The sequence below is a fragment of the Bombus terrestris genome, chromosome 5 (genome assembly GCF_910591885.1).
Source record: "Bombus terrestris chromosome 5, iyBomTerr1.2, whole genome shotgun sequence".
In the NCBI taxonomy this organism is placed as follows: Eukaryota; Metazoa; Arthropoda; class Insecta; order Hymenoptera; family Apidae; genus Bombus; species Bombus terrestris.
This window is the reverse complement of record NC_063273.1, coordinates 2,710,001-2,724,506: the sequence shown is the minus strand read 5'-3', so window position 1 is coordinate 2,724,506 and position 14,506 is coordinate 2,710,001. Positions and strand designations below refer to the sequence as shown.

The following is a 14,506-nucleotide window of genomic DNA, read 5'->3' as shown; positions in this document are numbered from 1 at the left end:
ACATGGTCCCGTGGATAGAGACCGCTGTGATCGGCTAACGTGTGTGCGTGTCACAGATTCGCGGCTCCGAGTGCCTGTGCGTTGCACGTCCGTATATACGCGGATCCTGCGAAGGGGTTGGACTACCGGCAGAAGTCTCTTAATTTCCGTGCTTCGGGACAAAGGGGAAAAAACGAGCGCTCGAGAAAAGAGTCGAAGGTAGAAAAGGACCGTTCGACGTCTCCCTTTCTTCTTCTATCATTTTTCCCAGCCCTCTTGCTGCTTTCTACCGGTGCGCGCTTCCTCGCGCGTCCCCGTCTTCGTTCCTCTCCTGCTGCGCTCCTACGTGCCGCTTCTTCGTCATTCTCCTTCTCTCTTTTCTTTTTCCCTTAACTCTCTGCTCTTCGATGGTAAATAGTAAGAGAGAGGGAGACAACCAAGACGACCACACGGCGAGGGTGCGCTGCGACTCGATACCGTGTACATATATATATATATATACATACGCAAACATTCGCGTACCAGACAAGATCCTTTGAGTCTATCTCGTAACAGGTTTGCTCGGTACGTCAACCGGTGAAGCAGCCGTGGAATCGCCATGACTTCAATTCCGCGATTGTTCGTTCCGCCAATCCCTCAGAAGTTAACTGAAGTGGCACAGAAGTTTTACCGCGTCATACGTGTCATTATATCTTCGGTTTATCCTGCGATTGTGCGTTCCGCGAAACAAGCCCAGCTCCGTTCCCCGGCAAATTTCTTTTCATACGAGGCACGCATGCGTTTCGTCGGTAATCTCGTTCGCGACTTCCGTTTGTTACTCTGCTTTATATGCGACGAAACCGCTGCATCGTTGATTTTTCGAAAGACTCGCGAAACATGGGCGTATTGAAAATTTCATGCGCTGGCGTTACTAGCACGGAATCAGGGACTAGATTTCTCTTCCGCTCGCCGTGCCGGTTCGTTGATCTTCGGCCGCTATCGAGTCTCCTTCCGTTTCATTGTCCTTTGTTGCGATTCTTATACGGCCTGTTCCTTTCTTTCAGAATTCACGGTGGAGACCACCCTTCGTTGTTAATATTTATTGGTGCTTATTTGAGAGCAGACAAAGGAGAGATTTATTGGAATAGAATGTAAAGAATAAGCTTAAAACGTAGTGTAGGTGCACTATCGATTGTGGCTACTCGAGATTATCTCTTTCATTGTTTCTACTTGAATTATGAATAATATCGTGAGAACTATTTGTCTGTGTTTATTCTTGTGTAGGATTGTTTTGCTCCGATACTGCATTTATTTCTTGAGATTTACTAAGATGTACATGGGTATAATTAAGAATGTAATAGCTACTGCAAGTATCGGAGATGAATCGCGGAATAATGCAACGTGTCTATTCATCCAGACAAAACTAATATTTCTCCTTCTTAATTAAAAGTTAAATGTGTATATACGAATGTTACGAAACAATCGTATCAACTGGTGGTTGACGATTTTAGTCAAAGTCTCCTTTAAATCGTTCTTAATAAATCAATAACAAAAGCTCGAAAATAGTATCGGAAAAGCAATAAATCTTCCGATTCGATTCTAACGTAGTTAGCACTTAAGAAACACGGTCCGATACTTCGGCTAATAGCTGCTATGATATTAACAACTATTCGATAATAAATAAACAATCGTTACAATCGTTTTATCGACAACACTCGTCTCAAAGGAAACCTTATTTTCGAAACGAAACGATGCAATTATTTTATCAAAATTATCCTCTCATCGAGATTCGTTATCAATCATTACGTAATTATCAAAAAATGATCAGATCGCAACGCGTCATATGCGTCACCAACGGCAAAAGTATAAAACTAAACGACACATATAATGTGTTCTCTTATCTCCGAACAATTCGATCACCATAACCAACAAACTGAAATCTATCCGACGAAGACATCGATCTCCGAGTTCTCGACTTAAATCCATTATCCTCGCGTTATTGTCTCCGCGATGAAGCAATTTCGACATCTGCCGAATGGCAGCTGAGAAAGAACAGCATCATCTCAAATTACTCTGGGCGCTTCTTCGACGTTGCGGTTCCCTTAGATTCCTCGTGCGGCCCGCGTATAATGTCCGCCTGTCGCTAATCCTAAAAATCTTGAAAAAGGTTCATCATCTGCTCGTGTAGTAGGTGGCTGTTTGTCTGTCTGTACGTCTGTATACGACGACTGCATAATGCCGATCGTCTCGTGTTTACGGCGTTTTGTGGGCAAACAGAATCGACGATCTCCTCCACTTTTCTTACTGCTTATTTTTGCCCTCCACCCCCGTTACCGTACTAAACGAAACGAGGGCCTCCCTCTAGCTTCGCGGCTGGCACACCTTTTGTCGGTGTTCGCCCGAGCGATGCGCCGTTGCTCTGCATATTTTGAATATATCTGAAAGGATCCCGTGCTCCTTTTCGACGCAACACAGAGCTCGTCTCTGTTCTCGTCACGCGATCGAGCCAGACCTAGCCCCGACGTGATCGAGTGCATCCCACTGTTGGGCGTCCTCCTGGCCGGAAGGATGCGTCCGGATGCATTCTGGGATATTGACGTAACAGTACGACACGGAGCTTGTTAAATATTTATCCTTGCGTCGGGTTTGGTGGATACAATAGACGTATTCTCCAATAAGAGGATGAAAAAGAACAGTTCCTGGGCTGGAAGTCACGCGCCGTTTAGAGGCTGTGTTTCGCGAGTACTTTAGGCAGATGAAGAACGATAGGATCCGGAAGCGGCAGCTGAGAGGCTAGCCCGCGATCAATCCTGTTAATCGACTGGAGATGCCGTGTACGCGGGCGTAGATTCTTTTGACAGATTCGAGGAAATAGGGTGAGATAGAGTCGATTGTGCAGCCAGCCCCTTTGTCGGGATAATTCTTTGTCAATCAACGAGACAATCGAGGTGGACGAAGATTTTGGTATCGGACGAAGCGAGGAAATATAAACCCGATGGAACAAAAGAGGTTTAAAGTTGTTTGGGTAGTGGCAAGTGATATTCTTTTTTTGTGCTTTAGCTTATCGGATTAAGAGGATTTTTATTAGTTATGTTCAGCCTTGGATAGTTGTTCGAGGATATAGATAGGAAAATTAGAAATTGCTTAGGTAATGTGGTTTTCCTATTAAGGCATTCAGTTTTCTTTGCTATCGTATATATTGGATCGTGTAATTTATAATAGAATTTTTTTCATTAAAATCTTTCGTGGAGTAATTGGTTCTAATTGCCATTGTATTATTAACAATTTCTCTACTATTATCAACAATGATAATATATAGAATATTTTATACTATTTTGTAATATTCTTATTTATATTAAATACAATATACATAAGTTGGTAAAAAATACGATAATATTAAATTTAGATAATTCGGTAGAATTACAAAAAATGTTTCATACTATAACGATAATGAACGGAATGTTATTAAATATCTTTAACTAATTATACTTTGATCTACATATATTTACAAATTTTGGACCATTTGGTAATACGTAAACACTTCATATATAACAATCCAAGCTGTTGTATAATCGTATCAGCCCTTAATTAAAAATTTAACAAATCGATAAAAAGCAGGATCAACAGAGATACTGTAATTTTTTATTAGCAATCTAAGATGTGCGAATAATCATCCGTATGAAGAACACGCGTGGTGTAGTTAACGAGACACCATCCAAGGGTTTTATCTTCGTCTCCATGTAATTTCCTCGTAACGCCAATTTTCCTGAAGACTAGTAACCCTTCACACCACGCTCGAGCTCCCTCTGGGAAAACAAAGGTGTCACTTCTTCAAAGAGCTCTTGGCTGCTCTGACTCTCTTACTGTCTCTCTTCAGGGATTCGCCGTGTCGCGTCTTTCCATCTGGAAAGATCTCGGCTATCATTCTTTCCTTTTCACGCTTTGCCATTCGTCGTTCTATCTATGTCACTCTATAGATTTTATCCCAAGCATCTCAAGATTCTTGCACAGCAGAGGCCCCCAACTAAACTTTCAGCCCCTTCTTCATCGGTGCCAAGAAAGCACTTTATCTCTTGAGGGGTTGCTTCAACAGGTTACAAGACATCGGTCGTTTGGTTTTTCTTAAGGCGAGCTTACCCCCAAGAAATGCTCATCCTCTTGATCTCACTCGGCTTTCTTAGCCTACGGGAAATGTCTGCTAATTACTACACCCTCCCTCGGTGATTTTCTCGGCTTGTTAACCATTACCATGGACAATAAAGCAATAAACTTGCCGTAGAAAGCAACCTGTCAGGTAGACAGTCTTTTAAACTTTAAAGTTTCTTTAAGTTTCTTTAAGATTTTATCGACTCGAGAGACGATCACATTTTAAGGAACTTTTAAAGACTTTTATAGAAACATATTGATGTTCAATCTCATGTCTGGATTTATATTTTGTTTATTCTGTTGTAACAGCGAATTTAGTAGATAAAAAGTCATTTTTATGTTTTGACTGGCATTGTTCATCTATATTTGTTGAAAAGTACTTTATGCTCATGTTTTGCCTTTCTTATAAATTATAAAAGATCTCAATAAACATTCTTTTTTTGTCTGCACATTAAACGTATAATAAATCAGCGAAATATTTCCGCTCAGGATACAATTAAATATAATAAACTGAAAGTATAATTAAAATACAATATTAAATTTAATAAAAATATCACAGTACAAATAATAACTAGCAAAAAATATAGAAAATATCCTCTTGATACACCTTTTTAATAAGTCATTACCTTTGTTACCTTTCTATTCCATTACCTAAATAAATAAACTCTCGATTACCTTAAATACCATATTACCGCGTTATCTCACCACGCACAGTAAACAAGCCTCCATAATCTCAACGCTTCGTAGCCGCAAAACGCCAACCAACCACGTAGTTCAATGAGGAGGTACTTTATCCCATTCGAAGAGGGTAATTCCAACAGGTTACAAGACGCTGAGTGCGGTTGAATCGTCTTCACGGTAACCACCCCTAAGGAAACACCGTCCCTTTACATCTTGGTCGTTTCCTGAACCCTAAGGAAGCCCATTCTACCCCGAATTCAGCCAGTTTTCTTAGCCCCTTCACGGACGAGGAACTTCCCTACGAAGATTTTCCGGGCTAGAGGGTACGGATAAGGAATCTGTTGATGAAAAGGGACAACCAGCTAGGGGATGAAAGTAAGAAAAGAAAGGAAAAGCGTTTTCTTACGACGATACTCTCCTCCTCCTATTGCTCGAGTCCTCCTACCCCCGGGCCGCCCTCGAGGGAACAAGATATCAACTTGTTGCTGTTGGGATTGAGCGTGGGCCAAGGATCTAGAGGGTCGAGGTTTTTATTTTATTATTTAGAGACGGCACGCGAAACCGACGAGCCCCATTCCACGTCATGTTTCTCCTTCTTTCTCGTCCCTGGATTAGGAGCGCTTTGTTCCGTGTTAATACGGAGAAACTTTGGTGGAAAGTTACTTCTTCCTTTCTTTTTTCTCACGTTTTTTTCTTCTTTTCGTTTTCTTCGTCCGTTTTTTTTTTCTTTTTGTTCTATTAGAGATTAGAGTGGAAGGTGGAAGTGATGAAAGTTTTAAAGGCTAGGGATTCTTTAGAAATTATTATTTCTTCTAGGGCTGTGAAATGTCAAAATAGGAATTGCGTGGAGAACAAGTGAAAAATAAATATTAGACGCAATGTATATTGGATGTCGTGATGAAGGAATGTTATTATTAGTCTTGTTATCGCCTGGATACTCCTGTTTCCTTCCACAGTACGCAAAATGATTGCAACGAAGGTTTACAAATACAATGAATGGTTCTTTCTCGATAGAAGCGATGAAGTATACATTTTTTTTTTAAATTATGCATTAGCAAATATCATTTCAAGATTTTAGGTAAAGAGCTACAGAATTGTACAAATGTCTGGCAAAATTATATTTTTATATATATCTAACTAATATGTAGATAACTACTAATAATATGTTTTTGGTTTCAATTTAAACAAATGCAAGGCCACGCTATATTTATAACTAAAAAGAATGCAATTGCTTTTTTAGACCAAAAAAAAAAACGATCATACTGTAATAAAAAGAAACATTAGATAAATAAAAATGTGAAACAAGTGGCTTGGTATAACCAACAAATTGTTTTATTAGATATCCAGATAATCCAATTGAACAGTAGAAATGTAGAAACATTTCGTGACAAGCAGCTGCTTTTGCTAAACTTCCTGCGAAAGATTCCCAGAACATGCGTCCATTCGGAAAACACTTGTTGAACATCGAACTAAGATTGCCTGAGCTAAGAAGCCACTTGTTGCTTCATCCTTCCTGTAAGGAACTCGCTGTCCCGTTTCAGGATACTTAGCGTAACAGCTGGATATATTCTGTCTTACTTTTACCTTGATCTACTCTTTTCCGTGATTCAGGTTGATCGAGTGAGAATCACTCGATTCTTTTAACTTTTATTATTTTATGGACTCTCGTAAAAATTTTATTTTGAGGAAAAATACAGCGAAATATAAATGGTAAATTTTTTCGAAAAATTAATCGTAAGATATAGATAGTAAATTTTGCAATTATTCTGCAAAAGATGAATTGTAGAATATTGTTTAAAAGTGTAACATTTGAAGATGCCTTTTTGTTAGTTACGGCGAATGAAAACTAGCATAAGGTGAGATTATTAGGAATCTTGTTACGGCACATAAGTAGTAGAATAATCTATAATGATAGGCGGAGCATAATTATAGCTTTGTGAAGAACGGTAGCGATCCCCCGATTCTTCGATTGAAATAATCCATTAACGGTGCAACGATTAGATGAAAGGGGCGTCTCCTGAGGCAGGGGCCACGTGTTTCTAGCATAGTTCCAGACACATGTACAACTTGCACGCACGACACCAGCTTAATCAATCGAACGACGTATCGAGCGCTGACTTCGAACTGATATGAACGTGTAACACATCGAAACAAATCTTTCCGATTGCTTTGCTACTTTGCAAAAGATATTCATGCTAAATTTAATAAATCCGCCGAGAATACATCTACTTTACTGTAAAATATAAATACGTCAGCTGTTATTTCAGTATCAAACAGTAGGCAAAATGTTAATTGCCACATCTTTGTTTTATTCCTAGACGTCCCTTGGTCTGAGAGACTGATATCAGATAATCCCAATGAATAAATCTAAATAAATTCGTAAATGAGTTTTAGAAGCTAAAAACTATTGTAAATTAAAATCCTTAAAACCGAACAAAATGTTTGAAGTATATCTCGTAGCTCGTCGTTAAGTGTGTGGCCTGTGGGTGTGTACTTGTTCGTTGGTTATGATTATATAAATAGTAATATTCATTTCATGGTTTTCGGAGAATTAGTGAAAAGCAATTTCTTGAGATCGATAATCGAATGAAGATTGAGAAGGGACAATAAAACGACGCCAAATATATCCAATCAGACTTTACGACAAACCAACGAATCCTAATCGAAACTCGATAAGTCGGATTGACAATAGGAAAAAAAATAAATGTACCAAACGCTAGTAGAATATTTTCGTGTAAATTATAGGGGCTGAATTGCAGATCATTCAACTACGTTCATTCATCCCGACATTTACGTAAATACCGTTTTGCGTTGCACGAAAACAGCTCTGTCTCATAGAAGGGCACGGATTAACGAACTTACGTTCTATCGACTTAGCACGCTGAATTGACGGAACTTAAAAAGAAAAAAAAATACAAGCTCACCCTGAAACTTGCGAGTGTGATTAGATTCTGCCACGTGCCCATTGTGTCAGCCATCGACGTAACGCCCCTTCCTATACGCGCGTGTGCGTTTCAGTGCGTTCAGGCACGTTCATGCGTGTCAGTGCCATAACGTGAATCGCAAGACACAGCACTGTAATCTAGCATCGCGTCATTCGTATCGAGAGACTGGACTTTACGGGAATTTATTGTTGCCCGGAATTATTGGATCCACGATAGCCCTTCTCTCGTGCGAGCTTCGCTCGAGAATTTCGGAATATTATTCGTTTTCACAACAGGTTACGATGTAGTTGCTTTGGAAGAACGATAACACAAAAATATAACAAGCAACAAAATAATAGCTTTCATATTTCATTGTTCTTCTCGATGTTCCGATATCACGAATAATATATTTCTTAACAATACTGTTTAAACCATTTTTGCCATAATCGAACAGAAGTAAACGATAGTTGTTTCATACCGTCGTACAAAACTCGATCACATTTCGTGATGCTATGTGAATTTTCCAGGACAGTGTTATATCGCCCATAAAACAGAAATTCCACCTATAAGTCCTTTGGAAAACAATGTTAAATGTAAATCACGTACATATTTACGAAAGTGTAACTCGAGCATAGTAAACACGAGACAAATTACCAACGAGGGAGCATTCGTGACGAGCAGTTCAAACGCGGTAGCGCCATTTGCGGTTGCACAGTATTTAGAAACGTTTCCCCTGATGCGATCCGCCGGTCTCCCAAAACGCAAGCCCGATGGGAAAAAAGAAATCACAATACCGCAGAAAAAGCGCGGAACGATCGTAATTCCCGCAGCTAATTCCACATCCAATAGCGGGTGTCGTAACGAGGTTTTGCGGAAGGGAGTCTCCTAATCGTCTAATCGTCATGGAACACGGCATGGAGCACCCTTCGATCGTTCTTGACGCGGTTTTCGTCGTTTCGAGGGGGAACTGAAACTTCTGATCGGTGCGATCGCGAAGAAAGATAAGAGGTACGGTCAATAGAGAAGGAACGACAGAGAGATTTCAATCTTGACAACGATCAAGGTTTCCCATCGAGACGACGCTATTTGATTTTCAACCCCATCGTCCCTTTGACGATCGGTCCGTGTGCCTGCACGAGGGCAAGAGCGTTCACGTCGAAGGACGATCGACTTTGGACGCTGGTTTTATCGAGTTACGCAACGCGCCACGAAAGGCAGTAGACCAAGTTCTTTGTCTAACGGGCCATCTGTCACCCTGAAGAGAAGAGAGGCGACGTCGTCTCTTGCCAGGAGGATGGTGTGGGGACAACGATGTGGGCGTTACGACAAACGCGTTACGACGACCTACTTGTGTTTGTAAATGCTTCGCTCATCACCTCTCTATCGTCTGAGCAGGCGGCGTACGATTGTATTTCCCACGAGCGCGCCACTACCAAACAGATAGTATCGTGATAAAAGAGAGATAGCGCGAGACAAGTAGAGAAGCGGACCTCTGCAAGGATACGTATGTGTATCGGGTATTGATTTTCCACGTACGGAGTTACGCCAACGGGGTAAGCCGAGACGCGACAAAGTTTATTAATCCTGGGGGCAGCAGACGCGTCTGCGTAGCCCCGGCCACAGCGAAACGCGCGTTCCACGAGGATACGAAACTTTTCACGTCGATCGTTGCGCTTGTATCCTCTGCCGCTTAGTTCCTCTGCCCACTTTGTATGAAAATTCGGACATTTTTCTTTCTTTTTTTGTAGCTCGTATTATCCGTGTATCAGTAAAATTCTATACTTGAAAGAATTTCGAATAATTGTAACGATCAGCTCTACAACGATTAATACGATAATCCAACGATCAGCTGAGGAGGAAGCTCTTTATGAGCTTAAGTGTACTTTAATCAAATATTTGAACGATTGCAATGAATTTGAACATATTCTATATATATTGAAAATATTCTTTCTATAAAAGGAATTCATAACGAAAATCTATAACACATAGTAAAGTACCATATGTTTCTTCGCTTATTTCCTATTTTAGAATCTAAATCGATAGAAAATCTAAGTTAATCGTTTGGCATAGGTGTATAAGAGTTAGAAACTCAAGTCAAAGCAGATGGTTCGCACGAGAAATTCATTCATATTACACTCTGTGTTAGGTATACATCCTATACTATAGTACAAGAGCTATTGTTAAACTACATACATTTCATTGCTTTAATACCAGTTTATCCTTTTAATTCTTTTATAGCTTTACAATTGCAAAACTACCCAGAGTTACACGTGCATACGATAAAACAAAGGTTAATATTTATTAAATATATTATAAACATATTAAACCTCATAGCAATATATTACTAGTTCAAATCATTTTAGAAGATTAATTAATATTAATTAATAATATTAATTATATTAATAATACTAAATATATAGGTGAAATAATATTAATTGATAAAACTATAACACTCGCGTTAAAGCAGTCAAATTGTAAGGTAGGAAAACACATATGTATCATTTTATGTGTGAATCATTTTAACTATGCCTGTTCCATCATTGAAAAGTCCGCGGTCCATCTCATCCAAACTTATTCCAATACATAACATAATTATAGTCTTCGTTTCAAAAATTTACTCGTACCCAATCATTCTAAATTCTTGTGTATCGCAATGAGAAGCGTCGTTAATTCGGTTAGATGGAAGTTTCGCGTAGACTGCCGGGTACGACATAAATTGGTCAGCCGAAAGGCGCGGTAACGGAGGAAAGGAACGCGGCAGAATGAACGGGGAACATCTAATACATCATAAACTTGGAAACAAAGAGGAGAGAGGATGTCGTGGCAGCGCCGGAGAATCCGCCGGGCGCGGTATCCTCGGAACAAAACTTTGCCTATTTGTTAAGTCTTGCCCGCTGAAACTGTCTCAGATACTGGCGTCGAACTATGCCTCACACCTATGACCTCCTTAGTTTCGTCCTTCTTCCTTCCTTACCCTCGCCACCAAAGCGTTGTACCGATGCATCCTTCGCCGAGACCGCTGAATAGGGGCACAGAAAGACGCATTCTGATTCGTGGAATTTCGCTGTTTCACGAGAAATTGATGATACACTAGAACTCAGTTTTCCTCTCGCGATGAAAGTAAAGGAGGCTGAAACACGTACATAAATTTTTGGTAGTGTTTCGGCTTTAAATATCATGAATCGGTCGAGTACGAAGTTGACAAGACGTTGCAAATGGATAAGAAGATTTATATTTACTCTGTGAATTGTTATTATATATTATATGTATAATTACTATATAATAAAATAGAGAAACTTGGGATAGTATTCATTGAAAGGACCGAAAAGTATGTAGAGTCAATGTATGGAGCTTGGCATTTATTTCACATAAATAGACGCTATTTCGTTTATATTATGTTGTAGTCAAATTTTAAGGAGTTCAATTACTTATTAAAAAGAGCAAGACAAACAATATACACGTGTAGTATGAAATCTGAAACATTCCTTCATCGTAAGATGTAATCTTGTATTTATGGATAATTTAAATATATCGCTTGGTGATTTATTAAATGTGAATAAAAGATCGAAGTGCGAAAAGATTAATTAAACGAAAAGAAATACCGTATCGCGAGAGAAGATCATTATTATTACGATATCAAAGAAAATATTCACTCATAGTAAGGCTTGAAACTTTATATCCGCTTTCGCTAGAAATATACTTTCCTTTTATTTGAATACGATATTCACATATGTAAATTTTATATCGACAGATGTATATCTTCGTATTTTCCTGTTTTACTCCATATTGCTTGCATAGATATGTAAGTATATACATTTCCCATACATTATTGTAATTCAGCTACTATTATTTACAATGGTTGAATAAATTATAACCGACAAGTATTCATATAAGATGCATATAGATGTATTATTTTATACTGAAGATACCTATCGATCTTAGAATCGATATATTTCACTTTTCTTGTTGAGTACTATAATTGTATGCATTTTATATATTTTAGCATCTTTAAATATCTCATGAAAGCATAGTAAACCATAATCTAGCTATTACGATTCTCCTAAATTTACAACTTTTCGAAACCTGTTTCTGTAGTCTACATATATATACTTGCAATCGCTTTTTTGCCGAAGCTGCAATTTAATCGTCAAATAACAGCAACTCGAAGACACGAACAATGGGTACGTCGCCACCTGCAATGCAATGTAAATTAGCAGGAAGGCTAGCGTAACTATTTCGAGCCGGTAATACCTATCGGAAACTAAATTCGTGCCGGAACGAGAATTCGAAATTAAAAAGTTTGCGCGGACGAGGCTGGTCATCTGCATCTAAATTTTCTCCGGCGCAAGTTTCGGCTGGCACACGGCTGTTTCAAAAGGATTTTAGCGTGTCCAGAGGGACAACTCGAAAACTAAAAAATAAAAAAAAAAAAGGAAGAAAAAATACGAGAGGAGAGGGAAAAACAGAAAAAAAGGCTGATAAAATTTTTTTGTTAGCCGTGCCGTGATGTATGCGTGATCAGAATTCGCGAAGTTTCGCGCATCTGGTTCGAGGCGAAAGTTCGAGTGCGACACCCGCACATGACATCGCTGTGTCGGAGTGTGTATCGAGGGATGGGATAGCGAGCTTCGGGGGGAGGGTGGTTTCATTGTGACGACAATATCGCCTTGGGCGGCATTGGCGAGGCAGAGATGCAAATTTCGTGGAGGACGGCTCTGTTCTCTGCGTTTTCATCTACGGACAACGAATTTGGTAATACTGCAAGGGATTCTAACGGCACTCGCTCCTTCAGGATCTGCTTACCGAAACAATTAATTTTACTTAAGACGAAATACCTTTGATCGTTATATGAATTTAACGTGTGAAATCCTTTCTAGAAATAATTTCAATAATTTTGGAAATAATTTGAAAATAAGGAAACAAAAATTAATATTACTAGAAACGGTTTCCCTTAAATCTTTATTACCAAAAAGCTTTCATTTTACGAAGATGTACATTCGCAATTTTCTTTTGTTGCAGGGGACAGCATCTTTCAAACCGCCACAGCAACGTTTATCGTAAGTACCAATATCCTTCATCGTTATCCATCAATACTCTTCAACTCCTTCTCTAAATCACCCTCAAGCTAACCTCGACGATGTTACGCAACGCGATAGATGTCTATACGTATAAGAACTTAAGCTTAACCCATCGAAGCTCTCGAAGAAAACGAAGAATCGTTTATCTCGCGTCTGTAGAGACGCGATTCCTCGGCTTTCTACGCCATTGCGTGCATATACTCGTGTAGGGAGCAGCGGGTTGGCAGAGGGAAGGGGTTGACAATGCAGCTGCGACGGGGTGGCAGATTCGTAGTCGTCGTACTAGTCTCCTCGTCGTCGTCGTCGTCGTCGTCGTCATCGTCGTCGTCGTCGTCGTGCAATGTCAGTGGCGATATGACGGTGACGGAAACAGAGTAGGAGGAAGGAAGGGTGGTTAGACGTGCGGGAGAAGGTAGGTAAACGGGTGCTCGAAGAAGGGAGGAGAAGGAGAAGGGCGGAACTGATAAACGGAGGTGGAGACGCTCTAAGGTACATAATCATGCTTGCTGATTCCTTCGCTAATAAAAGTCTCACTGTCTGCCCAACCCCAGCAGTTCCGTGCCTCACCCTCTTTTGCCCTCGTCATACTCTCGTTTCTCTCGTTCCGTGGCGTTCGCAGCACACGGAGATCTACCTTTTCCGCGGCCTCTGGCTGACTCTGGTTTTCTTCTGTCTTGCTCGCGCGCTTGCAAGTCGCGGCACACATGCGTCACGTAGACAAAAGTGCATGTGTGCCTACGAGCGCGGTAACCGGGTCCGCGAAATGCACCCTTGCACGTAGCCAGGTCCCGCGACAGAGATCGGGGTGAACTCAGGCTGTGTAAGAAGACAAAAGTAGCAGGGTACGGGAAGGGGCAACGAGAATTGCACGAGATACGGGTCAGAAATGCTTGCCGTAGCAGCATCTGAAGTTGCAATTTTTTTCATCTCCCGATATCCACTCGAAGATTACGCATACGTGTATTCGTACAGCCGTTTCGTCTCGCGTCTCGATTTCCTACTCTCTTCTGTGGACTTGCCTCGTTTCTGCATTCGTTGGGGTTCGTCGATATCGTCCGGGACTTGCGACGATGAACACTCAGTATGTATATCGATTAGGGAGCGACCGACGATCCCTTCGAGATCCGCATCAAGAACGATTCGCAAATTAATTTGGCTTTGTCGGTGAGCCTGCCGCGATACGCTGATCTTCAAGGTAAACAGCCCATGTACGTCGCTCTTCGTTCTCTTTCTGCGGTTCTATAAAATGTTAATCGGTATTCAGTGGAAGGATGCAAGATGCATGGACCATTGCATTAATATTTTATTTGAAAGCACGAGATCTTATAGATTATAGATGCATCGTTCTTTCGTTCGTTTACTCACAGAGTAAGACTTTCGATAAAAATCCCATCGTCGTAGTTTTACCTCTCACAGTTTCATGAAAATATTCTCATCCTCGTTGGTAGTTCACGTGGCATTTGTATCACGATTTAAGAAAATAATTTCAATGTAATAAATTCCCGTTTCCCAAGTAAACAGAGAAGATGAAACATATCGATCTAAATGCAGTTCGGTAAAAACTATCCATCACCTAAACACACCCCTTCAATCAAAACCTTTAAAAAGGGGCTCCTGCGAGTCCATTAAACCCGATACAAACCAAACAGCGAGATGTCCGTGGAAAAACACGATCCAAATCAACGGAACAGAAGAACGTGTACACGTATTAAAAAAGTG

The 14,506-nt window shown here is 40.2% G+C and overlaps 1 long non-coding RNA gene across 2 annotated transcripts in view; it reads left to right on the top strand.

The window, feature by feature from the left end:
- The window catches only part of LOC105665769, a 115,472-nt gene that overhangs the window by 35,242 nt on the left and 65,724 nt on the right, over window positions 1-14,506 (top strand). For both annotated transcript variants that reach the window (XR_001098737.3, XR_007224135.1), the window contains exon 3: window positions 12,729-12,766. This is a non-coding gene — a long non-coding RNA (uncharacterized LOC105665769). The remainder of the gene's footprint in view (window positions 1-12,728; window positions 12,767-14,506) is intronic.